The 27,840-nt window shown below is 38.7% G+C and overlaps 1 long non-coding RNA gene across 3 annotated transcripts in view; it reads left to right on the top strand.

Moving 5' to 3' along the window:
* LOC140637900 (uncharacterized) overlaps positions 1-27,840 on the top strand; it is a 381,100-nt gene that overhangs the window by 235,253 nt on the left and 118,007 nt on the right. The gene's annotated exons all lie outside the window — the stretch shown is intronic.

Raw genomic sequence — 27,840 nt, 5'->3', positions numbered from 1 at the left:
TCAGCCTTAGGATAAAGCCATGGGAGCCCCAGGCAAACAGAACACAGTGTTTGTGTGAATTCAGGTAATGCCATAACAAAAAAGAGATGTAATCATAATTCAGTGGCCTCAAACAACTTTCATTTTCCTCTGATATAACAGTCCAAAGTAAGCATTCCAGATCAGTAGGTGGCTGTGCTCCACCTTCAGGGATCCAGATTTTTTGCCCACATATTGCTCCACCATCCCTCAGGGGCTTATCATCTTCATGGTGGATATAAGGTTGCTGTGGGATTTAAGCAGTAGCAAGAGGGAAGAGCATTGAGAAGGCACACCTTATGTCCCGGGCTAGAGGACACATTTTACCTCCCGGCCTGGAGGTAGCACATTTACTCTTCTTCCTAGTCCATTGTTGAGAACTTGTCATGTAGCCACTCCAAGATTCAGAAGGAGCTGGGAAATATAGACTAGCCATGTTCTCAGGGAATAGACAACAGATTTTGGAAGAAAAGTATCATTTTTTGGAAGGAATATTTTCAGAGCAATACTCTGAGGTATTATCTATCAGTTGAATACCTAATAGAATGTTATGTTCAGTTTTGGTGCTCTTACCAGCAGGAATGTAGAGAAACAAAGTAAACTCGTTTCTTTTGGTTCCCATTTCCTTATATATACTCTTCATTTCTTTCTTATGTTCATTTGTTCAATGCCATTTCCTAACTGTGTGTTTTGTATTACATAATCAGGTTGTAATACTTCTTAACCTCCTATATCCAGTTCATCAGAATCTCTGATAACACTACCCTTGCAATATCTCCCAAATCTATTACACATGGCCATTTCCAGCACTTAGGGTAGGCACTTATGCCTTCTTGTCTGGATCACTGCCTCCTATGTTGCCTGTCTGGCTTCAATCTCCTCTCCACTCATCCCATTCTAAACATAGCTACTCTATACTCCCCTCATTGTTAACAGTGAATCTGTCATGTTCAGGAACCTGCACTGGGGGAGCATATAGGAAAACTGCCCTCCAGAAACTTGTTTTAGAGGAAGGCAAAGCATACACTCAAATAAACTACACTATAATGTAAAAAGTTAGTAATGCAACTGGAAATGTTGCAATTAGAGATCACAAAGTTCATAGTGGATTACCCACCAGAGGAACTTTATGATATCAGAGTCTTATTTTTTGAATTTCCTAGAAATATGGGAAAATGAATTTGGGGCCTGAATCCCTGCAAGCTTTAGGAAGAAAGAGTAAGTGGAGAAAATGGCCACATGACCTTTTTTAGAGTGATGCTCCAAGAAGCCCCTTGAGGCAGGAAGCTGAGGGACTGGTACACTTCTGGGATGTGAGTTGTGGTGGGTATTACTCTGTCTTCTGGCCTAACCCCTGAAGATTTGACCTATGTTCCATGAGAATGAAAGTGGTAAATATGAAAAAGTTAAATTTGGGGCAAGAAAGGGATTGTTTATTCATTCTAAAGTTAGGATATCCAAATTTTTCTGAAATGATTTTCATACAAGGAGAGGAAAATCTCTTGAAAGGCTGGCAACAGTAAAGGCAAGCATGGGAACCACAGCAGGTACAGCAGGTACCATGTGCAGGAAAGGAAATCCACAGATACTTTCTGTCTTGCCTTCATATCTTGTAGGACTTATTTCTAGGACAGTGGGCAGGGTTACTGGTGAATTAGGAATACTAATAAACTTTATGATTATTTTTGAAGTCTTTATTTTCCTGTGGCCATTAGAACAAAATGATTCAACAATTCTAGTTCGATAGGGCCCCAGAGTATGGAGGCATGAATCCTTCTGGGCGATCCATCTAATTTTCATGGAAAAGTATAAATAGTCGTTTAGAAGTCCTCTTCTCCTATGTTATCATGCTAAATTTGAGCTCGTTAAGGGAGTAACCGCATTATCATATAGGATACTTTGAACTGCTAATAATAAACCCAATCCAAGTGGTTTAAACCCCCAAAGGAATTTATTAGGTTACATAATAAGAAGTCCTGAGGTTGGGGCCCTGCAATTAGTTAATTCAGTGGTTCAATGATGCCACCAAAGACCCAACCACTTTATAATTTTTCTTAATGCCTTTGTCAATCAGTCAGCTTCTTTTATAGTTGAATGAAGTGTGATAAGAGGAAAGGATTCAAGGCAGTGGAATGGCATGAATGAAGGCGCAGTGTCAGGAGGCCCAGAGCAGCACAGGAAACAAAAATTGTTTTATTTGACTAAAACATTGTAATTAATGGGAGCTTTTATTGAAAAAAAGATTTTGGGGATGAGGCATTGTAATATCCTGAATGTGAAACTGAGGAATTTGGACTTAAATCTACAGACTCTTCAGAACCATATGTGTATTTCAGCTAGGGCAGTGATGAGAACAATAAAGTGCTATAGGAAGATGGATCCAGTCAATGGTGTGGGCAGCAGGATAGAGGGGACTGAAGGTGGCCTAAACCAGCATGAAGCATAAAACAATAATGCAAGCAACTGGAGATGAAGATCTGAAATGGGATAGAGGAAGGGAGAAGGTCAAGAAAACTGAATACAAGAGCCAGTGCAAAAAAAAAAAAAGCCAGTGCAGAGAGAATTGAAAGAATTTGTCCACTGGTTGGATGGGAAAGAAGTGAAGTATCAAAATCAATCAATCTGAGAGGTCTTTAATGCAAACAGGAGACACAGAATGGGATGTGTGGCAAACAACATTTGTTGGGCGTGTCTTCTCTACCAAGTGCAGTTCACTTCCACAATATGTCATATAGAAGTTTCAGTATCCTAGTCTACAAAGGAGGAAACTGAGGCTAGGGGATCAGTTTAAGATATGGTTTCATCATTAAACAAATGGAATAGCCAGAATTTAAGCTGGTCCTATGGAATTTCAAAGCTCATGCTTTATGCACTCTACTTTCTAGGAGGCAAGGAGACTAATTTGTTTTTATTGATTTTGCTCTTCCGCTCAAAAGTCCTCAGTGGCTCTACATTGCCCTGGAAAATAAATTCCAACAACTGTTGTATGACATTCAAGGACACCCAACTTTGACTTCAACTTGCTTTTCCAGCCTGACCTTCCGTTATTATTTGGAATTCCTTAAGTACACAAAATGCTTTTTTTTTTTTTTTTAATTTCTCTCTGTTCTTTGTTACATGGTTTCTTTTCCCAGAATGCATTTCCTCCATTCTTCTTCCCGTGGAAATTACATCTATCCACTTCCTCCATCAATCTTTTTTCTGATTATTCATTTTTACTCACTGTGAGCTCCCAAGTATTTTATTTGTGGTTTCCTTAGTAACACATTTACAGAGCTATAAGATGCTTAAGGGTAGGGATTGGTTTTATCAGCCTTCATGTTCCATGCATAATGTCTGTCTAGCTTATAGAAAGTGAGGGATGGAGAGAGGAAAAAAAAGAGAAAGAAAAGAGACAAATGACACAGAAACATGTAAAAAGTAACTTGGAAATTACTTTCAATTATATTTGCAAAGTATTCTTTATACTTATTAAAGGATTACTTATTGAGGAGTGGGAAATAGCCTTTATGAAGGTAGACAGCTGTAACTGGAATGTTTTACTCCAGAGAAGGCTAAACATTGACTTTATAATTGTCTTGAAATTCATAAAAATTCTTTTATATGGGAAATTAAGACCAGCTTTTTTCCATGGTCCAGGAGATTTAAACAATAGGAAATGGATTTATATTAGAGTATATTCCAGTTTGATTTAGGGAAATCTAGTAAATGTTTTGGAACTGAAAAGATCCTCAGTAGTCTTCTAGAACAATATATAGTAAGGAATAAAGCCACAATATGGAACAAAATACAAATATCCCAGATATCCGTAGAGATCTTAGAAACAGTTGAAAGTCTATTCTGAGAGATTCTTTTCCCTCTGTGATTCATGCCAGATCATATTCAACTCATTTGTTGATGTGTCTCTCTCCCACACTAGGGGCAGGAGCAGAAGCAGGGTCTACTAATCTGTTTTCTAAAAGCTCAACACAATGCGTGGCACCTGGGAAACGTGCAATCAGTTTGATATATGAAATTGTATGTACAGTGCACAGCCATTACACAGGCCAGGGGGATAATCATTGCCAAGGTGCATTCATAAGGAATTAAGCTGGTTAGAAAGTTTGGTAAAATTTAGCTTTTGTTAGCCAACAATTCAAGCAATACATCAATAAATATACTACCAAGTTTTGAGTTTTATTTACTGAGCATAGTACTTGCTCCTAACATGGTGACATGTATATACAACATGGATCCTCCTTTGAGGAGTTTGTTCTCTCTAGCAACACCTACTTTGAGGAAATATGGCCAAATTAAAAAAAAAAAAACTGTACTATGCAAAACCATAGTTATCAGGCATACTTGAATATATTGTAGGTTCTCACAATAAAGTGAGTCAAGCGAAGTTTTTGGTTTCTCAGTGCATATAAAAGTTAGCTTTACACTATACTGTAGCCTATTAAGTGTGCAATAATGTTATGCCTAAAAAACTCATGTACATACCTTAATTAAAAAAAACTTTATTGCTAAAAAATGTTAACCATCATCTGAACTTTTGATGAGTCATAATCTATTTACTAGTGAAGGATCTTCCCTTGTTGTTGATGGCTGTAACTGATCAGGGTTCATAAGATTCAGGTGGCTGTGGCAATTTCTTAAAATAAGACAACAATGAAGTTTCCTGGATCAATTGACTCTTCCATTCACAATTTCTCTGTAGCGTGTGATGCTGTTTGATAGCATTTTATCTACAGTAGAACTTCTTTCAAAATTGGAGTCAATCCTCTCAAATTCTGCTGCTGCTTTATCAACTAAGTGTATGTAATATTGTATATCCTTTGTTGTCAGTTCAACAATCTTCACAGCATCTTCAGCAGTAGTAGATTCCATCTTAGGAAACCACTGTCTTTGCTCATCCATAAGAAGCAACTCCTCATCCGTGAGATTGCAGCCAGTCAGTCACATCTTCAAGCTCCACTTCTAGCTCTCTTGCTGCTTCCACCACGTCTGCTGTTACTGCCTTCACTGAAGTCCAGAACCCTGCCAAGTCATCCATGAGAGTGGGAATCTACTTCTAAACTCCTGTTCATGTTGATATTTTTACCTATTTCCACCATTCAGGAATGCATAAAAGCATCTTGAATTTTTCTCCAAAAAGTTTTCACTGGACTTTGCCCAAATCCATTATAGGAACAACTATCTGTGGTAGATATAGCCTCCTGAAATATATTTCTTAAATAAGGAGAATTACAAGTCGAAATTACTCTTTGATATGTTGGCTGCAGAATGGATATTGTGTTAGTAGGCACGAAAACAACATTCATCTTATTGTCCATCTCCATCAGAGCTCTTGGGCAATCTCGTGCATTATCAGAACCAGTAATATTTTGAAAATAATCTTTTTCTTCAGTAAGTCAAAAATTTCAATCAACAATATTATAAACAGGTGTGCTGTCATCTATGCTTTGTTGTTCCATTTCTAGAGCACAGGCAAAATAGATTTAGCATAGTTCTTAAAGGCCCTAGGATTTTCAGAATGATACATGAGCATTGGCTTCAACTTAAGTCTCCAGCTGCATTAGCCCCTAATAGGAGAAGCAGCCTGTCCTTTGAACTTTGAAGCCAGGCATTGACTTCTCTTCTCTAGCTAAGAAAGTCCTAGGTGGCATCTTGTCCCAGTAGAAGGCTATTTCATCTACATTGAAATTCTGTTGTTTAATGTAGCTGCCTTCACGAATTTTCCTAGCTAGGTCTTCTGGATAACTTGCTGCAGCTTTAACATTAGCACTTCCTGCTTCACCTTGCATGTTTATGTTATAAAGTCAGCTTCTTACTTAAACATTATGAATCATCCTCTGCTAGCTTCCAACTTTTCTCCTGCAGCTTCCTCATGTCTCTCAGCCTTCATGGGATTGAGGAAAGTTAGGGTCTTGCTCTGGTTTAGGCTTTGGCTTAAGGGAATGTGGTGGGTGGTCTGATCTTCCATCCAGACCACTAACGCTTCCTCCCTATCAACAAGAAGGCTATTTCACTTTCTTACTATTTGTATGTTCACTGGAGTAGCACTTTTAATTTCTTTCAAGAACTTTTCACATTCACAACTTGGCTGTTTGGCACAAGGTTCGGATAACCCCAGCTTTCAACCTGTCTCAGCTTTTGTCCCTTCCTCCTTCCTTCCTTCCTTCCATCCTTCCTTCCTTCCCACCTCTCTCCTTCCCTCCCTTAGCCTAATAATTTCTAGCTTCTGATTTAAAGTGAGATGTGCAACTCTTCCCTTCATTTGAACATTTAGAGGCCCTTGTAGAGTTATTAATTGGCCTAATTTCAATATTGTGTGTCTCAGGGAACAGGAAGGCCCAAGAAGAAGGAGAGAGATGGAGAAATGCATGGTGGGTGGAGCAGTCAGAAGACACACAACATTGATCAATTAGGTTCACCATCTTATAAGTGTGCAGTTTGTGGCTCCCGAAAACATTTACAGTAGTAACATTAAAGATCACTGACTGCAGATCACCGTAACAAATCTAATAATAATGAAAACATCTGTAATGTTGTGAAAATTACCAAACTGTGACTCACAGACATGAAGTGAGGAAATGCTGTTGGAATATGGTGCTGAGAGACCTGAGACAGGGTTGTCACAAAACTTCAATCTGTAAAAATCATAGTATCTGCAAAGTGCAATAAAATGAAGTACAGTAGAACAAGGTATGCCTTCACTTTAAGAAATCTGCTATAAATGGAGTGTCTTTATAACAGAGTATGCATGAAGCAGAAATAGAGGTGTTTGTCTTCCAGTGTCAAAATGCCTCTGCACACGTCTTCTCTTTGTAGCCATCCCGCTGAAGTCACGTAGGATTGTTATGTACCCGTGTTGACTGTTGCTCTCTGATGTGAATGGGTCTCACCTTCACAGACGATTGCCTTCTAGCAATTTAAATTTTAAGCTTTAATTAATGAAAAACTTTGCCTTCTATTAAAAGAGCTTCATGAACTAGCAGAAACGTATAGACATTTACATAAATGCGTATCTATTTCTGGGTGGCTGTCTATCTATCATCCAGCTATATTTGGCTTGGCGGATAGTGGGCCCACTGGGATTTCATCCATGGTCCTTCCTTCAGAAGGGCACTCCTTTCTCACATGGGAGGCTGGACTCCTCCTTCCTGCTGCTTGGGGAAGAGGAGGCTGTAGGCTATTCACTGTCAATTCTGTCAAGGGCTTGTACTCAATGTTATTTGATCCCAGATATACCAGCCTTCTGGAGCTTTCCTGCATCTTCTGCTTTTCCCTTTCTTCCCTTGCTACTCTAAATGTGTATCAGATACAATCAGTAACCTTGCCTAATCTTAATCATATGATCCCCTCCCTTTCTCTGCCCTAAAATGCACATTTATGTCCTCCAATATTGTTCATATTATTTCACTTCAGCACATTTTTGCACAACAGCCCACCTGTTTGACATTTTGGAGTGCACATTTATGTCGCTAGTATTAATTTCCACTTCAGAAATTTATTAAATCATATGCAAATATTAACTGAAAAGACATGGCTGCAGCTCCAAGGTGTTGAGTCTGGGAAATGTGTTTAGGAAAGGAATGTGCTATCAATTACAAATGCCCTGCATTAATGGAGGGTTTAATCTGTAGTGATAGGAGCTCATTGTAGGGTATACATCATTGTGTTTCTGGGATGCAGGCAGGAGCGCTGTACCTCCAGGTGTAGCAGTATAGCTGGCAGCTTCCTGGCCGGATAACCCTATGCAAAGGCCATGAAGGTGGGTATGATCGAGTTCTATGAAATCATAGTCAGTGTAGCATCATAGGTGTAATTGTTGTTGCCAGTATTTTCTAAAAAGTTGCTTCCAGTATAAAAACAAACTTCAGAACAGGAATTGATACTGTTGGATTCAGCAGAGTTTTGTCACTAGGAATGTGGGTAGATCGTCTTCCCATCTAAGGATTCAATCAGGCATAAGTTCAGAGTGCTCTTGAATTACGTCTTAAGTAGATATAATGAATACACCAATTATATTCTTTTTTGTAAACTAAATTAATACAGATTTAATATTCCTTTATTAAAGTGCTTTCTTTTTTCTTTTTTTTTTTTTTGGTAAGGAAAGTTCAGTCAACTGAGACTTTCTTTTTCAGAAAGCTCTGCTTTGCATAAAGCAGCTACATCATAAGAGGAAAAAAAAGATGGGAAGGAAAGCACCAGCCATGGTTTGGGAGAGAAATCAAGTGAGTGAAACTAAGGGCATGTGAAGAACAGTCAATATCCAGCAACAGCGGCAAAACAGTTTCAATTTTCTGGATTATTAATTCAAATTCACACGCACATGCCAGTTAAAATTAAAGGCCTCTTTTTACTGCACTAGTTTAAATTAAAGATTATATTCTGCTCCACAAGTCTGAATTAAATAGCTTATTTTGCACACCAAGCTCTCATTTTAAAGCTAATAAAGAAAAGACATAGCATGTACGTGCAAGCTTGAGACAGGAAGGGTCTAAATTACTACACCTGTTTCACTTGGGAGCTACTTTATTAGTGTTACAAAACTTGGCTTTCAATTTGGCACTCAGAAGCACATTTAGAACAAGCATTTCTTTGTTTTGACAGAGAAGCCGTGGTAAATGAATGACGTTTGAGCTAGGTGTGAAATGTGAAGGTACAAAATTAACTGGTAAGGTAATTACTGTTCTAATTCTGCATAAACAAGCGTTTTGAAAATCATTAATAGTTCAGGGAAATAATGTTAGTGATTAAATAAGGTGGCTTGCATCACTGAGCACAACTAAGCTTCTTTAATTACATTTGAAAGCAAGGGAAAGCAGCTAATTAAAATTAGCACAAGGTTCCTGAATGACCAGCACTGCATTGTTGCTCTAACCTGTATAATTGTGTATTTATTAATACGTCTTCATTTTCCCTCTTGAGCATTTAACAAAATTATTTAAAATAACTAATAACCTTTAAGGAGTAAATGTGACTGAATCCAGTTATCAAAATGAATCCTGTAGGCCTTGCTCAGACCTGCCATCAATTCCCTTTCCCAGCGCCCATTAACACAGGTGGGAGCCCCATGGTTGAAACCCAGGAAAGCAGTGCTCTGCACTTCATGCCGTTGGAGGGTTAGCATCCGTGGCAGTGCTTTATGGGATCCTGGCTTGGCCCTTCGTCATCCCCTTAAGGGAAAAAGAAAGGTAATTTGGGTTTAATTATCTCATTTGTTGATGGTTTTCAAAGTCATTCATTCATTCATGCATTTAACTCATTCATTTACTCATAAATGTCATTCTTTCAATAAAATGTATCAAGCTTTTAGCACTGTTCCTGGAGTTACAGAGATAAAAAAGATATGGTCCCATGGCAGAACCAGCTCTGTAATTTACAGGGCCCAGTGCAAAGTGAAAATACTGGGTCTCTTGTGCAAAAATTAAGGGTTTGGTGACAGAGCCTTAAGCCAAGTGTGGGTCCACCGAATGTGTGCATCTGTATAACTGCACACATTTGCACTGGTGAAGCTTGACTCAATGAGCTCATCAGGTTGTGAGAATAATACACATGCAAACAGGGACAAGAAACTTGACTCCTCTACACAGTAGTAGGGTGCAGGCAAGGGAATGATTGCCTGACTCTGGGAAAGGGTTCTCACCTGTGCTGGATTGTACTGATGAGGATACCATTTAGATAATGAGTCTCAGCCAGCTCCACTGATTTCCCCAACCTCTACCTGCTGGAATCAAAATCTGGTCCTTAAACCATAAACTTCCTAAAGACAGTAACCCTGGTATATTTATCTGGAGATAGGAATTCAATACAAGAATTTTTAAATGTGTTCAAAATGTGTCAACTATGGAATAAATAGAATAAAATTTATTACTTATTATGATATCAGCTTTTTTTTTTTGAGTGCTTGTTATGTGCCAGGTACTGTTCTAAATGCAGCACAATAATATTTAATGTTCCAGCAACTCTATGAGGTAAGTACAATCATATCCACATTTTACAAATGCCAGATTTGAGGAAGAGAATTTAAGTGATTTGAACAAGAAATTAAGTGACAAAACTCTATTTAAGCCCAAATGATCTGACTCCAGTGCCTGTGTTCTTAATTACTGTGCTAAAACGTGATGGGGGAAAAATTACTTCTGTGGCTAGGTCTCCTTTTTCTGCCTTTCAGTTTATGAGTATAGATAAACTTGGATCATTTGAGAATCTGAAATGTATGTTGCATGTCAATCAAATAATGTTGGATACATGAGATATGGTGGGGAGGGGAGTGTCAATTATTTTTCAATTTAGAGAAAGTAATTGTTGCTCTAGTGTTTGGGAAATTATACATCAGTAGAAACTTTGTGTTAGTGTTGTTATCATAAGCCTCCCTATGAAGTGCCCAGTGGACATAGTAGCTACTGTCTGGTCCAACAACCCAATACTCCTCAGGTTTTTTCTTGTGTTAGCAAAGAAAAACAGGCTGTAGCACATCTGAGAGGCTGTAGCTGCAGAAACTTTGGAAGGCTCTTTTGTAGGTTTTGAGAACATTGAATTTGTAAGAAGTTTACAAAAAGTAGTGATGTGGTGTGTAAAGATGAGCCTCCATTGTCACTGTAGCCTGGGTAAATTATTATTATTATTATTTTTTTTTTTTGTGGAGGAGGAAGAGGTAGGGCTGTAGGACTTTACATATTTTAAGACCACAAAGGAAGCCTGTATGGGAGTAGTAAACACATCTATATTAATGCTTCAAACAAGATTCTTACAAAAAAGCTTTTCCTTGCCCTCACCCTTGTTGCGGGGTTAATGGAGGTAGTTTCTGTGGTCTTATTTTTTTTTAAAGATTTTATTTATTTATTCATGAGAAACATACAGAGAAAGAGAGAGGCAGAGACACAGGTAGAGGGAGAAGCAGGCTCCATGCAGGGAGCCTGATGTGGGAGTGGAACCTGGGACTCCAGGATCATGCCCTGGGTTGAAGGCTGGCGTGCTAAACCACTGACCCACCCAGGGATCCCAAAGTTTCTGTGGTCTTACTTTCATTTTTGTTTTCCTTTTAAGTTGTCAGATGTGGAGTGTAAGTCAAATAATGCAGCACTTAAATTTTATTTTGGAAACATTCCTTCAGCAGCCACCCATTCTTGGCTTCTCCATGGATCCACATGATCACAGGTCAGATGTATTGACTTGATTGACCGCACCAATTTTGATCTAATATGAAGGGATGCAACTGCAGTATCAGAGAATGACTAAGTCTTAATTGCCAGTGCTAAATGAAATTCAGCTACAGTAGAAGAAAGCACCACTGAGGCAGTATGAAGGATTTCTCTTTGTACTTTGCATTCGCTGTGTTAGCCATGCTGATCATGTCCATTTTGATGTTGAAGAGGATGGCTTTCCTTTCCACTTAGTTATCATAGTTTGTAGTTGTTTGTGTGATTATGGAATTCTCAGTAGATTGTTTGCTGTGTGGGTAAAGCATTTATGTTCATGTCTCTTATCGGTTCCTTCCCTCACCCCCCACCTCCAGCATCTAGCACAGTAGGTTGGAATGGAGAAAGTCTCAGTAAATACTGGCTAAATGAATGAAAGAGCATCTTCTCTGTCTCCAGCTTGTTATTTCTCCTGTGCACTGGTTCAGGGTCTTCAGCTGCCCACTGGATGCCGATAGTTTAATGTCCCCTCTTACCCAAAACTCAGCATGTTCAAAACCCAACTGCCATTATTCCCCCACACCATATCTGTATCCAGCTTCCCATTTTATCAATGACCCCATTATTTCTCCAGTTATGGAGATTCTAAATTATGGAGTCATACTTGACCCCTTTCTATTTGTCTAATAATATACATTTATCTTCTGTGCATTTCTCTTACCATGTATGCATTATCTCATTTGATTCCCCTAACATATGGGATATGTTGTATATGATGATGTATATATTATATGTTTATTATATACTATGCCATATAACTTATATGTTATATATACTATGCCATATACTTATAGTATGTTATATATGTATATATACATATATATGTGTGTATATATGTGTGTGTGTCTGTTTCCTTTCCCTTTGAGAATTTAAAAAACCCTGAAGCATAGATAAATTAAGTTTCATTAAATTCACGTGACTACTCAGTGGTAGAGCAGGATTTTAAGCATGTATGTGTATATCAGACTTTAGAGCTTGGACTCAAAATCACTTTTCATTTTTATTTATTGTTTGAGAGCTCTTCCTTTCCATCACCATCACCCAATCCATTTCATCCCTTAGAGTCTGCACCGTTGCAGATTTCTCAAAAAGTTTTTTTCTATCTCCTTTTTGCAATGGCCTCAAAATATTATTCTCTACTCTATAACCTTCCATGACTTGCCAATACCTTTGAAATAAGATCCAACTTCTAAAGTTTATTTTATGGTCCTCTCTAATCCAACTTCCAGCTAAAAAGCTCATCCAGCTCCAGTATAACCATAAAAATATGTACTACTTTCTGGCCAAATGGCCTTGCGTACTTCTCTCTTCACCCAATTTGCATTACCATTGCTGTCTTATATACATGATCCATTTGCTACTTTTTAAGTATTAATCTTATTCTACATCCAAGTCACATGTTAGCTTCTCCATGAAGCCTTTCCCAATTGCTCCAGTTGATAGTAATCTCACCTTCTTTTGAATTTTTTGAAATACTTATCTCTAATAGTTATTTGATATTTGTTTACTAGAACGCCTTGCACATTGTGCCTAACAAATCCTTGTCAAATGAATGTGTATGTTATTTTATTTGCACATTTTCCCAGTGACTGTAATTCTATTAAAGTTAGGGATCACATCTTATGCAAACCTATAAACCTTATTTTTGATTTTAACTCAGGCAAAAGCCTCTGAATACCTAGGTATTTTATTCTACTTGTGTTAAAATTACTCTATTTTATATGGAATACGAGTATAGCTTACTTTCCTCTAATTAAACTTAACAAATAATTATTGAGCACTTATTGTATGTTAATCCCTGGGAACACAAATATAAATAAGATAAGATTTCACAAAGCCCCAATGTCTCTTAGGGGGAAACGAAGAGATTCAATTGACTATAACACAATTAGAGGAGTGCTCATGGCATTATAGTGTTCTGAGAGGACAAAGGAGGAGGATATTATTTCTCTCTGGGATAGTGGTGGTCAGAAGTATTCACAGAGAAGGAAACTTTTGACTTAAGCATTGAAGAGGAGTAAGATTTCATGAGGTGAAGGATAGAAAGAAGAGCACCCCAAAAGAGGAATCATCATGACCAAAGGCTCAGGGGTTTGACAGAGTGTTTGTATTTAGGGATTAGCAAGTAGGATAGCCAGAGCTTGAGGGAGACTGGAAGGAGCTAAGACTCCTTCAGGATTCAGGATTAAATAACATCCTGAATGCAATGTATGGGCTCTGAATTTTATCTAGGAAACAAAGGGAAGCCATCTAAGGTTTGGGACCTGGAAATGGCATAACTTGAACTATGCTTTTTTTTTTTTTTTTTTTTTAATTTTTATTTATTTATGATAGTTACACACACAGAGAGAGAGAGAGAGGCGCAGAGACACAGGCAGAGGGAGAAGCAGGCTCCATGCACCGGGAGCCTGATGTGGGATTCGATCCCGGGTCTCCAGGATCGCGCCCTGGGCCAAAGGCAGGCGCTAAACCGCTGCGCCACCCAGGGATCCCTGAACTATGCTTTTGAAAGAATATTCTGTTAAGGATGTGGTAAATGATTTCATGTGCAGGAGACTGGGAACAGGGAGCCCAGTTTGGGGTCAATTTTAAACTCTGGTGGTAAGTGTTGAGGACTTAAATGAAGAATTTAATGCTAGGGTAGATTCTAAACATAGAGATAGAGATAGACTACTTAGATTCCAAAGATAATGCATCAATTGTGGAATATTGTCAGTCGCCTCCCCCCCCCAACCATGTATGTAATGATGGCTTTATAAAGTTGTGCTCATCCCCCATCCTCTGCTTATGTCCAGGAGCACCCAGTTATTTCTAAGGTTAAGAGAGGGATGCATTACAAGGTTTCAGGACAGAGAAAAAACAAATGCAATTCAGTGGACCAAAATAAGGATAAAGCTGAGACTGTTTCCTCGTTAACTCTATATTTTAGTCAATTCTGTACTTGAACAACAAAGAACCACTAGAACAAATTATGGTATACCTCCCACTAGTATCTCTTATTGCATTTTCAGAGAACTCTGTGTCTCAAATTTTGTAGGTAAGCCATATTTCACCAAATGAATTTCTTTGATAATTCATGGTCAATCGCATGAACATAATTTTCATTTACATGACAACTGTGGAAGGTTCACATTCCCGTAACCAGGGGTGGGGGTTGGTGGGGCAGGGGTGGGAGCCGGGAGCTGGGAACAGAGTTTGATTTGGTGTTGTAGCCATCCTGACACTTTCCACCTCTGGGTACTTATTTTATTTTAAATCTCAATGTCTCATTCCATTAGTGTTTTGATTTTTTAAAAAGGTGCAGACTCCTTAACCTGTCCTCCATTTCAACGATGCTCTCTTTGAGAACACAGAGCCAGCAAATTACTTAAAACAGCGAAGTGTCATGATTCAATAGTCATAACTTTTCTTCCTATTAATAATGGTTCCCCCCCCGAATCATATCTACATGTCAATCACATCAATAGATGAGAAAAAATGATGTTTGGCAGCGTTACAAAACACAGACATCTTGGAACCTGGTTATTTTCTATTTTTTAACCTTTAATACTGAGCTAAAATCAATAATAAATCTAAAAAATAATCAATAAGGATATATTACATTCTGTTGAAAATTTAGTGTAAATCTTTCAGTCTTTACAAATTTTGGCCTTATGGTGGTGTAGACAAGTGAATTGTAAATTAGGTGTTTTTAAAACACATATGTTTTTAATTAATGCATGATATAATACAACAATAAATACAACCAAGAATAAAATGCTAATTTATATTTTATATTTAGATATAATCAAGTCAGGTTAAAACAGACACTTGATGTTTCCCACATTGATTCAGCATTTATATCTCAGATGCAAAAGGATCCAATGAATAATAATTTACATATATATACATTTTAAACAGTAAAAATAGATGGAATCATATATAGGTTTGCATGGCAAGATAGTGGAATACTAGAAAGCAGTTCAATTGTGAGATGTTAAAAACTTAGGAAATTGATATGCAATTTAAGAAAGATGTAAATTATAGCTCCAATTAAATTATGCAGTATTTGAGAGTCTCTATTAGTATATTTCATGTGTTCTGTGTTCTTTAGCAGGGACCTTCATATTTTTAAAAATTCATAGGGACTGAAAATATCCTTTCTGCCTTGAAAGCTTTCTGTGTCCATCACTGTTAGGGTAGGTCTGGAATGGTGGAAGGGGCTGGTTAAGTTAATCCTGCAGAGGTAGCTAGTGAGTCAGACTCAAATAGAGGGAGAGTCCCTAGAGGCTGTTTATGGACCACAAGTTTTCCTCTTTCTGCTGGGCACCTGCTTCCCAGGTGTGAACTGTTCTGATAGATAAACTCACATAGCAGCACAGGTGGGTGATCATAAATATAAGGTCTGACAGTATGCTGACTGTGTGACCTTGGACAAGTAATTGAACCTTCCTTTGCCTTGATTTTCTCATCTGTAAAATAGAAATCAAACCATCAGTGTTAAAGACAGAATAGCATTGGTGCCTGGTGTGTAGTGACTGTCAGCAAATGTTAGCTATTGCTGTCATTATGAGTCTGAATTCCACCTCCTTCTTCACTCTGACTTTGCCTTGGCTTTCTTCCTGATTTCAAACCCTAGAACTGGGTTTGCTTTCTGTTGGCTGAATCTGTTTCATCTCTTTTCTTGCCTTTTTAATTCCGACTTGGTGAGTTTACTCTGCTGTTGGTTAGCCCCTCTAAATCCAATATTTATCTTGGACTCCTTACCTCTTTCCTCTTCCCACATCAATTCATCTTGAAGTTCAGACAGTTTTTTTAAAAAAGATTGTAAAAAAAAAAATAAATAATAAAAAAATAAAAAAGATTGTATTGATTGATTGATTGCACAAGCAGGGGGAGGGGCAGAGGGAGAGCAAGAGAGAATCTCAAGCTGACTCGCGCTGAGCGCAGAGCCTGACGCAGGGCTTAAGCCCATGACCCTGAGATCATGACCTGAGCTGAAACCAAGAGTCAGATGCTTCCCTGACTGAGCCACCCAGGTCCCACTAATTCTTTTTTTAACTCTTTTGCATGTGTCTCTTCTTTTCTGATATCTTTGCTACCATTTATCTTCAGGTTCACACCTTTCTGTGAGTGTATGCCCTTCTCTTCCTACTCCTCCTGCTCAGATATTATATGAATCTTCTCAAAATTCTGCTGTCCACACCCACTGCCCCTTCCATAACCATTGTCTGCTGGAGTATAAAGACACTTTCCCTGACATTTAAGACTTCTCCTTCACTACTCTATATTCATTTGTTCAAATATTTATTTTAATGCCAGATTTCATAACAGGCAGTATAGATAAAATAACTTTAAAAATTAGTCAAAGTCTTTGCCCTCAGGAAGCTTACAATCTAGTAAAAGGAATTTTTTTTTTTAAAGAGTGTCCTGTAGATTTTATGTATGTTCCTATTTCTATGCTTGAAGGACTCTCCCCTCTTTTCCATTGATTAGTCCTTGCTTTCCTCCAAGTCCTCCTGAAAGTTCTTTGTAGAAGCCTCCTCAGGATGCTCTGAGGATCTAATTCACCGCTGGCTTCGGGAAACATTGCTGCTGGTTGCATTAGCCTTTGTTCTATAACTGGCTGCTCTGCATCGAATGCCGGACAAGGGGACTGACCAGCTCTCTTCTTGGCCTCTACGGCAGATCCTCAAACCTATCACTTTTGCAGAATCTCATAGGGGAGAAAAGGAACAAACTATAAACAGCTTGATTTCTGAATGTCTTTTCTGCTTGATTTCCTTGGACTCACATTTGTTTATTTTAGGTCCTGAGAACATGGGTAAGAGCTCAGATGATTCTCTGAGATTCAGCTCAGGTTTCCTAAGTGAGTCAAAACAAACTCAATGTTTAACAATTATTGGAGCCTGGAACATTTACTGAACACATATTATACGTAAGAATTCTACTGGTTGTTATGGGAGAACACTAATGTGAACAAGAGGGGTTTCTAGCTCCTGTCCTTCTAGAGTTAAGGCAGAGGGTAGATATTAGTGTTATGGAGGAGGGAGCTATAGAAACAACTAGCACTAGCACCATTGTGAATTCTCCCAAATACTTCTTAATAACATCCACTTAACATCTATTCACAATTCACATTCATCATTACTACTTCTATCATGATTCATTTTTGTTCCTAGCTTGTCTCTCAGCTTCAGACTCTCTCATGCTCTCCTACCCCAGCCAAAAATATTTGTTAAAAATAAAGTTGTATCATGTCTATTGTGCCATGGTCCTCTTTCAGAATCTGTTTGTGTCAGGATGCCTCGGTGGCTCAGCAGTTGAGCATCTGCCTTCAGCTCAGGGCGTGATCCTGGGTCTGTGGATCAAGTCCCACATCGGGCTGCTTCTCCCTCTGTGAGGAGCCTGCTTCTCCCTCTGTCTATGTCTCTGCCTCTCTCTGTGTGTCTCTCATGAGTAAATAAATAAAATTAAAAAAAAAATTTTATGTCTACTCATCATTCTTAGAATAATACTCAAATTCCTTACCCCAGCTTGCTAGGTCTTTCAGAATTTGCTTCCCTAACATCATGTTTTTTATTTGTTCTTTTCTGTAAATATTTATTGACACCTAATTGTCATCAGGAAATATTCTAAGTGCTACATACACAATGGGCCTCTAAATTTGAGGTCTCTGCTTTCAGAGGGAGTTGAAACAATAAATAAAAGACTGAGATAATTTCAGAAAGGGTTGTTTCTGTAAAAAAGAATTTGCAAACTTTGAAAAGAGTAAAAAAATTTCTCAAAATCAGTTGTCAAGTCAGGTGTACATAAGATAGACAAAAATGGGGCGGGGGGAACACTGTAAAAGTCCTATCTGCATTCAGATTACTTCAAAATTGTTTTTAAGTTTTGTCTCTGTCCTAAGCAAATCTAAACTGGAAATGGCTCATGATGTATTACAGATATGGTTTATACAACAGAGAGAAAATGAGAGGATTCATTCCCTGTATCACATGACTGTTAAATGAACATGTATTTATGGTGTGAGTTAAAGTGCTTGGGGTTTTGATATCATGTCTTATGTTTCTTTATTTAAATGCTGTTTTTAATCAACTGATCAAATGCAGACTCTAAATATTATTGGATAATGAGCTTCTACTATATTGACAAGAGCTATGAATAAAGAGAATCTAATGTCATAGAGGACGACATGGCAGTGTGTAATAGGGCAGCATTAGCTTGAGAGTTAGTAAAGGCTTTTGTTGGCGCTGTCCTTGGGAGCTTTGTTGCTCTTTCAGGTGCTTTGACATGTAGTGTTCTCTCCTCTATTCCTTGATCTTCACCCACACTATTCTTTTGCCTAGATTATTGGAATCAATTTCCAATCTTCTCTATTTTTTCTTGGCTCCTTCTAGTAGGTCAAACTGAGATATTTCACTTTCCTAGAAGCTGCCTTCCCCTAATCTGGGTTGGGTGCCCCTCCTATGTAGTTTGTTTGCTGTTTTCCCACACTGTGTCTTAACTACCTGTTGACTCCTGTGGATTCCTTGGCACACTAACCTTTGTGAGGATGAGGGTCTTGGTTTATTTTATTCCCTCCTGTATCCCCAGTGCTTAGTATAGTGCTTGGCATATACTGCTTGTCAAAGACTTATTTATTGGAAAAATGCATGCAATGTAACAAATAAGTTTGAGATGAAAGAAGGGGAGGACATACCTAATTAAGTAAATTGCATAAGCAAACATTTGGGATTTCTGGAGAACTTTGAGTAATATGGTTGGAGAACCATGCTTGCTTGCTTTTGAAGGAAGTACTAAGTACCATGTTACAACCTTAAGGTGAAGCAGCTGTACTAAGTACACCACCTATATACAACTGGGATTCTTTTCCTGGAATGAGGTCAATAGGAGTGAGAGGATGGTAGTGAAGACACGGCAGAGCAATAGGTATTAATTATTATGAAGAGAAAATCTCTTATCTAGTTTATTTATACCCATTATTACTGGGGAATAAAGCTTGGCATGGGAGTTACTACTTTGTTTTTAGAAGGGAAGAATTTATATGCATCAACAAACATTTTTGGGCAAAGTAGACCATTTAGTCATTCTCAAATGCAGGTTATGGAGTGCCAAAAATTCAAGTTTTAATTTTTTAACTGGCATATTATTGGCTCTGATCAGCTAACCTACCTCTGTAAATTGTAGGCATAGTGAAAGAATGTCCAGCACTCAATAATGATCATGCTTAACTGAGAAGAGAGATAGGAAAAAAAAAAAGAATAGGTGTATAAATGTGCTTATATGGAATAAAACAGACAATAAAAAAATAAGAAAATATTTTTAAACTGCCCTGTCAAGCTTTTCATTATATACTGGAATTCAGAATAAAATGGAGCCACTAGAAACTTCTATCTGAGGGGATTCATTTACTGAAGTACTTATTGCCAACTCAGAAGAAGCCATCTCATCTCTAAGAGCGCCTCTCAGTGTGGGTCCTCAGGGGAAGCATTAGATCAAGACTCCAATGTGTTATCTCCAATTCATTTACATGCCCATCTCACTGTACCCTCGGATCATCTGTATTGCACATGTAAAAGGCAGTCTTATCCTTCATCTGCTAGCACCACATAAAACCAGGCATTGTTAACCCAGAAAAATGCCCCACAATGTTATACATGTATGCTAAAAGTGGATATTTTCTTGTTGTGATGTTCTGAATTTGGTTTACAGACAATTTATAAAGCTATTTGTTAGTGGACATGGCCAAAAAAGCAGACTTTTTTCAGATCTCTAGAGTACTTTGGTTAAAAAAAAAAAAAAAAAAAAAGCGCAAAACTGCCGGCACATATTTCTTACTATTTGGAGCTATAATTTGGTAGGATTGAAGATACCTTGGTTTTTACCCTTTCCCCCCAAACTTAAGAAAGGACTTGAAGAAAGAACTCTCAGCTAGTGTTAGGAGAGATACAGTACAGATTAGGTACCTTTTTAATGTGTCTCTTTTCCCACTAAAGCCCTGATGTTAGAAGACATTGACTAGTGACAAACAGTGCAATTTTCTTTGTATGTGAACTAGAGCATTTCAGCTAAAAGCTTAAAGGAGCTTACAGGTAAGATGTCGCGGCAAGGGTTTCTCCCCTGAAAGAATACAACTTAATAAATGTGCAGTGGTTCTGTTTGGACCCCCTACCTGTCTAGAAATACAAAATCAGTCTGTCTCCTGCCTTAAACTCATGCCTTGTGTACGCATGAGCTGTCCCCCTCTGAGGTTTACTGGAGTGTATTTCATTAGAACCTCTTCGTGGCATCATGAACCTGATTGTAATGAATGGGTTGAACTCTGAAAGCACTGGGCACTGACCTCCCATCTGCTGATATCCTAAATCAGGCCATTAGAGGATTCCACAAGAAAGAGCATGCTGTTTATAGGTTAATTTATCTCTCATTTGGTTCAACTAGATGTGTGCTTATAAAGGTCCTCTAATTGAATCTTATAGATGCCACAGAGATCTTTCCATTTTAAAGAAGTCTTTGGGAATAAATGTAGTCAGTTCTCACTTATCTATGGTAATGGAGACCTGGCCAATACAGATGAACATAATACAGAAGTGATTCTCTATCCTTATTTATGTGATTAATTTTAAATCTCTTTCTCCATCACATACTGAACCAGAACTACTGCAATGGCTCATCTTGGTCACTTTCCCATTTATTTTATCTGATAGCCCTCTAGTCAAAATGCTATAAACAACAAAGGAGGCCCAATGCCTGATGACCATGTGTATCTCCATAAAACATGAAGGACTGTAGATACTGATGGAGACAGATGGGTGAACTCACCTGATTAATGATGCAGCACCATTAGAAAAGTAAGGCATTGCTAGTCATCTATAGCATGTGGACATTACAGTGGCCCGAGACTCAGTAATGATAATGACAGTATCTCCTCATTGCACACTCACTCTATGCTAAATACTGGACTAAACATTCACATTTATTTGTTTAATCCTCACGGCAAATCAAGGGGATTGAGACCATTGTTATCCTTGTGCTGTAGATAAAGAAACTGAAGCTTACTAGAGAGAAATTACTCCCCTTGCATGTGGTGCTAGTGATAACCTGATGAGGACTGCAAGCTAGGTATGTCCAACCCCCCAGTTCTTCTCCCCTGCCTCTGGAGCTGGCACTCCCACCTTGCCTCTCCTTAGCCTGTGAGGCTTCAGAAAGTTATCCACTGTGATGGCATCTGCTTGCTTGCCATCCTCTTGGTACTCATTCCCTTCACTCTCCACATCTTCATTCAGCATTTTTATTGGGTTGGTTAACCCTCGTCTATAAGTTGCTGATGGTGAAATATCATAAAATGACTCCTCTTTGCTAACTTATGATCATCTATACCCTAGTGCCTGGGAAATCATCTCTGCTTTATTTTGAAGCTTTTTGAATTCTCTGCATGTTTTGCCCCTTTTGCCAGAGCCAACAAATAAATGTGTGCTTCGTTTTGTGAGTGTATGTGTTTTAAAAAATCTTTTTTTTTTTTTATGTTTCAACCACTTGGAGCATGCATTGTCTTATGAAAGTCTCCTTTTGAGTAAAGAGCTTATGAATCACTTAGAATGCCTACTTGTTGATAGGATGGTGTCCCTGTACACTTTGCAGCAGTCAGTCACTACATATTTGAAGGTTTGTGCTTCCAGTACTTAGTTAATTCATTTATCACCTACCTTTGAGGGATAATTGTGGGTGCATAATTTTAGCAACATCATTATGCCTGTTGATATAATCCAGAGCCGTCACGGTGGTGCAGCCCCTGATTATATGTTCAACTAACTGCCATATGTTGTCAGCACCTCTCACCCACCAGGTTTTCTTGGGTTGGATACTTATAATAATTTAGAGCAAAAATAGTCCTGCCAGGGATTATCACAGCAATCCCATGGCCTCAGAAACTCACATGTATAGGCGACATAGAGCTTTGCTTTCCAATCTGCAAGTTTGGTGAAGAAAGCTTGGGGACAGGCTGCCTGATTTTTGGTCTGAGTTCCATGTGACTTTGGGCAAGTCACTACCTTTTCCCAGAAACTGTTTCATTTGGGTATGAAATGAATGTGGAAGTGTTTAGCTTTTCTTACCTCACAAGATTATTGTGAAGTTCAATTGGAATAATGTATTTAAATGTGTTCTTAAACCTGTGGAACAGGGGCAAAATGTGATATGTGATCACTTTTAGTCTTGACACTTATTTTCCGGATATTATATTCCTATACACTAAGAAACATTTTTACTTTCCTGCTTACATTTGTGCAGTTGAACATTTTTTAATCCATATTTTCATGCCAGAGAAAAGCTATATTCACGTTTCTGTTATCTATGTGAATTCTCTGGAGGCAGGAGCAGAATCTTATGCTTCTTTGTTTCCTTGATGAAACCTAGATTTAGAGCATGTCTTAGCTTGACATGCCTGAACTTGGTTGCTTGGAGGTTGTTTGGCTTGAGGAATATACATCATTGGCGCAAACTATGCCCTTTCTGTGGTCTTTATGTATTAGGCTTATGAAATTAGAGTTTTCCAGAGCTTCTGGTGCTTCGTCATGGAGGCGGTGGTGTTACAATAATGACTCTCAGTTTACACAGAGGCATTGTAGAACAAATTATACCCTTGTACCCATGACCACAAAGGCCTCCATTTTGATCATATCGTCCCCAGCCCCCTAATAGCTCTGCCCCACTTTTTCATTTTGCTGTGTAGTCATTTGGTTTAGACCTTTGTGTGTGTGTGTGTGTTTGTGTGTGAGTGTGTGAGAAAACCTTAGTGTCTAATGTGAAACTAATATCCATGTATCCTACCATCCAAGGGAAAGAGGAATACAAAGGAACTGGAATGTAGCTAGTTTATAAGGTGACTTGTGGGGATTAAAAAAAAAAAAAAAGCATCTTCTGTGTGTGAACAAATTGGGAAAAGATGCCACTTCTGTGAGGTGACAGCCCCTGCCAGGGCATTGAATGTGGAGAGTAGATTCTGGACTTATTTTCATCTGCCATTTACAGACCTGGGGTGCCTTTGTGCAGGATACAAACTGCATGGGGCACATAACAGCCCTGAATATAGGGGCTTGGGGGTGGAGAGTCATTGCCATTGAGCAAAGAGTGGAGCATAAACAGATTTCATCCTGCCATGTGGACCAGTAGAGTGATCAGCTTTTGGAGAAGGTGAGAAGGAAAAAAAAAAAAAAAAAGGTGACATCCTTGCCAAAGAATCAGGCATCACTGAGAGAGAGTGAGGGGGTACTTTCTCTTCATGCGAAAACGAAATCCCCAAGCTCCCATAAACATATACTCAGCCCCCAAACGCCAGCATCAGGAGGGCCTATGGAGTGGCATTGCCATGTGCTTTCCTCTCCATCTGTCCTCTACCCCACCATGGATTCTGTTGCCCTTTTATGACTGACTGACCTACCTTCCTCCCTCCCTCCCTTCCTCCTTCCCTCCCTCCCTTCCTCCCTATCTCCCTCTCTCCCTCCTTCCTTCCTTCACTCCCTCCCTCCCCCCTTCCTCCCTCCCTCTCTCCTTTCCTTTTCCTTTTCCTTTTCCCTTTCCCTTTCCCTTTCCCTTTCCTTCCTTCCTTCCTTCCTTCCTTCCTTCCTTCCTTCCTTCCTTCCTTCCTTCTCCCAGTCTGGCATTTTTATCTTAGTCAGACTTTATCTGTATAGGACTATGGGTAAGAAAGAGGAGGCTGTCCTCAGGCCCATCAATCTCTGGGCCTCCAGGCAGGGCTCTGAGTAAGAAGCCAAGTACCTCTGGAAATGGAACGATAGGCTTTAATCTATTCCATAAATATTTATCATGTATCTACAGTGTGCCAGGTCCTGGCAACACATCAATGATCAATTATACAAGCTATTTTCTCTGCCTGAATATTTCCCCATGTTGTGCCCAACTCCTCCTTATCATTCAGGTCCTAGTTAAAATGCCCCTTCTTCACCCTCCCAACCCAAATTCTTGTAAGTTTCTGGGGTCTTCTATACTCTTTCATACCATTCCCCAGTTTTATGATTACTAGTGCAATGGCCTTCTTCCCCACTAGACTGTTATGGAAGATCAAGACCATGGCTGCGGGAGCTCTGGGCCCACCTGAGTGCCTGGCATATACTAGGCCCTTAATAAGTGAATGAATGATTGACTACCAAGCATAAGACCCACTCATTTACCTTTTGATAAACCTGTGTGAAAACACTATTATGCATTTGAATGGGAGGTATTTATCCACCCTTGAAATCAAATGAGCTTTTAAAAAACCACTAAAATTTCCTGCCTAGAGTTTTTCCTATAATCTCTACCTAAGAGATCTTTTTAACAGGAGTATTTTATATAAGGATATCAGAAAAATGTCTTTTCATAAGTTTTAACAATAACACAGCCATCTTATATGACAAAAAGGGAATCTCAGAATTTAGTTTACCAGGTGATTTATATGATTAATTGTGGCCTGCTGCAATACGGCAATGGTGATAAATAACAAAGTATTGGGATATTTTAATTGTAGAATGGCTATTTCTCTGGTCTTTGATTGATCATGGTCACTCTGATCATGAAACCTTTCATTAACTGTTTTTATATTTAATTTCTTGTTTTGAGCTAGCACCATTGCTAATCCTGTTTCCATGAACAACACAACATGTGCCCTTTCAAGATGCATCTAAACTTCCCTGCACTGTGTGGCTGTTGAACAAAAAGCTGAAACTAACCTTTTCCCCAAGCAGATCTGAAAAAGAAAGGGCTTCAAAAAGCCTTTGCTGCCTGTCTTCCCTCCTAGGGAGGTCTCATCATGATGTGGGGACACCCAGTGAGTATAATGTTTCTAAAGACCCATAAAACATTATTTGACAAGAAAATTTTGCCTCGCCTACGAGCTGCCGCTAATGAATTACATATGATGCAAGAAGCAGCATGGCTGAAATATTTTTATTAATACTAATAATACTTTTTGCTTATACAGCAACTTTCATTGGAGGAAACTGAGTTGGAAAGGAAGCTTTAAAGACATACTTGGGGTAAAATTACTGGCTCATAACTTTTTAGACTTGCTGCTGCCCCTCCACCATGCTAGAGGCTGGAGTCCAGCTATAAAGCTAATGACCTTCACCTCAGAGAATTTCAGTAGCCAGAGATTCCTGGACTTACAGATTCCACTGGAAAACAAAGTGACATTTTTTGTTTTGTTTGTTTGAAGGAGCAACATATAAGTATTTCTTATAGCGTGAAGTTAAACTAGCCCACTTGAGAAACAGTGGTAACAAGAGCTGATTTTGTTATGATCTTGTTAGCTGCCATTGGCAGATCACTTTATTGTGCACATGGCATTGTTTTAATTACTTATATGCACACATTTAATTTCCACAACATCCCTGTGAAATAGGTGTTATTGTAATTATTTTATAGATGGGGTGACTGGAGCACAGAGATGCTAGGTAACTATCCCCACTTGCCTGGACCCTGCTAAGAAATGTTCCTATCTGTGATCCTTGAGTTCCAGCCTGCCAAAAATAGGAAAACTTGGTCAACTGTTGGTGCACGTTTTTGGCACTTAATGTAAATTCTTGTACATTCTATTCCTTTGATACACATACTTTCCTCACTTCCCCAACTAGATTCCAGGCTCCACGAGGATGAGGATTTGAGGTTGGGTTTATAAAATTTAGCTCAGGTTTTGGGAACTTAAAACGAGAACATATGTTTTAATCAGGGCATAAGCTATTTTCTCATGGGGACAATGATAAAGGATTTTGAAATCAGGGCCATTCTGACAAACCCAGGACATATATCACTGTAACTATTGTGCTTTCTTCTATAGAAAAGACAAAGGGGAGAACAGTCTGCTGTCATTTTTAGTCTCAGTTTTATAGGGTGTGTGCATTTTGGTAGAGAATTGGGGCCTTGTACTCTATATTATATATTCAAAATATCAGTATTATTACTCTTTATTGGACAGTCATGCTTTAGGGAATTTGTTTACACTAATACAAAATCCAAAATGTAGAAATTATTTATTTTCATTCAAAAATATACTTTTAGAATTGTAGCTCTATGAAATGCTTTTTATGTGAATCAGGGCATCTAGGAAACCAAAGAAGCAATCTGAGGAGCTGAAAGACCATGTAGTAAGGTGGACACCACGACTATTGTTGAAGTAACAGAATTATTCTTGGTCTTTTAATCTATAGAAAATATCTTCCTGGGGTGCCTGGGTGGCTCAGTTAGTTAAGTGTCTTGACTCTTGATCTCAGCTCAGGTCTTGATCTCATTCATGAGTTCAAGCCTTGTGTTGGGCTCCATATATGGAGCTTACTTGAAAAAAATAAATCTCAAAATGGATGAAAGATCTAAATGTGAGACAAGATTCCATCAAAATCCTAGAGGAGAACACAGGCAACACCCTTTTTGAATTTGGCCACAGTAACTTCTTGCAAGATACATCCATGAAGGCAAAAGAAACAAAAGCAAAAATGAACTTGGGACTTCATCAAGATAAGAAGCTTTTGCACAGCAAAGGATACAGTCAACAAAACTAAAAGACAACCTACAGAATGGGAGAAGATATTTGCAAATGACGTATCAAAGGGCTAGTTTCCAAGATCTATAAAGAACTTCTTAAACTCAACACCAAAGAAACAAAAAATCCAATCATGAAATGGGCAAAAGACATGAAGAGAAATCTCACAGAGGAAGACATAGACATGGCCAACATGCACATGAGAAAATGCTCTGCATCACTTGCCATCAGGGAAATACAAATCAAAACCACGATGAGATACCACCTCACACCAGTGAGAATGGGGAAAATTAACAAGGCAGGAAACAACAAATGTTGGAGAGGATGCGGAATAAAGGGAACCCTCTTACACTGTTGGTGGGAATGTGAACTGGTGCAGCCACTCTGGAAAACTGTGTGGAGGTTCCTCAAAGAGTTAAAAATAGACCTGCCCTACAACCCAGCAATTGCACTGTTGGGGATTTACCCCAAAGATTCAGATGCAATGAAACGCCGGGACACCTGCACCCCGATGTTTATAGCAGCAGTGTCCACAATAGCCAAACTGTGGAAGGAGCCTCAGTGTCCATCGAAGGATGAATGGATAAAGAAGATGTGGTTTATGTATACAATGGAATATTACTCAGCCATTAGAAACGACAAATACCCACCATTTGCTTCAACGTGGATGGAACTGGAGGGTATTATGCTGAGTGAAGTAAGTCAATCGGAGAAGGACAAACATTGTATGTTCTCATTCATTTGGGGAATATAAATAATAGTGAAAGGGAATAGAAGGGAAGGGAGAAGAAATGTGTGGGAAATATCAGAAAGGGAGACAGAACATAAAGACTCCTAACTCTGGGAAACGAACTAGGGGTGGTGGAAGGGGAGGAAGGTGGGGGGTGGGGGTGAATGGGTGACGGGCACTGAGGGGGACACTTGACGGGATGAGCACTGAGTGTTATTCTGTATGTTGGTAAATTGAACACCAATAAAAATTATTTTATTAAAAAAAAATCTTCCTGGTGGCTTGCATTCTGTGGCAGAGTGTAGAGTCTAACTCTCCAATGAACAGCCCTGAAGTGATATAAACTCTTTATTATCCAACCTTCCCCTTTTTTTATAGTTTTATCAGAG

The sequence above is a fragment of the Canis lupus genome, chromosome 8, assembly GCF_048164855.1.
Source record: "Canis lupus baileyi chromosome 8, mCanLup2.hap1, whole genome shotgun sequence".
In the NCBI taxonomy this organism is placed as follows: Eukaryota; Metazoa; Chordata; class Mammalia; order Carnivora; family Canidae; genus Canis; species Canis lupus.
This window is presented reverse-complemented; position numbering and strand designations above follow the sequence as displayed.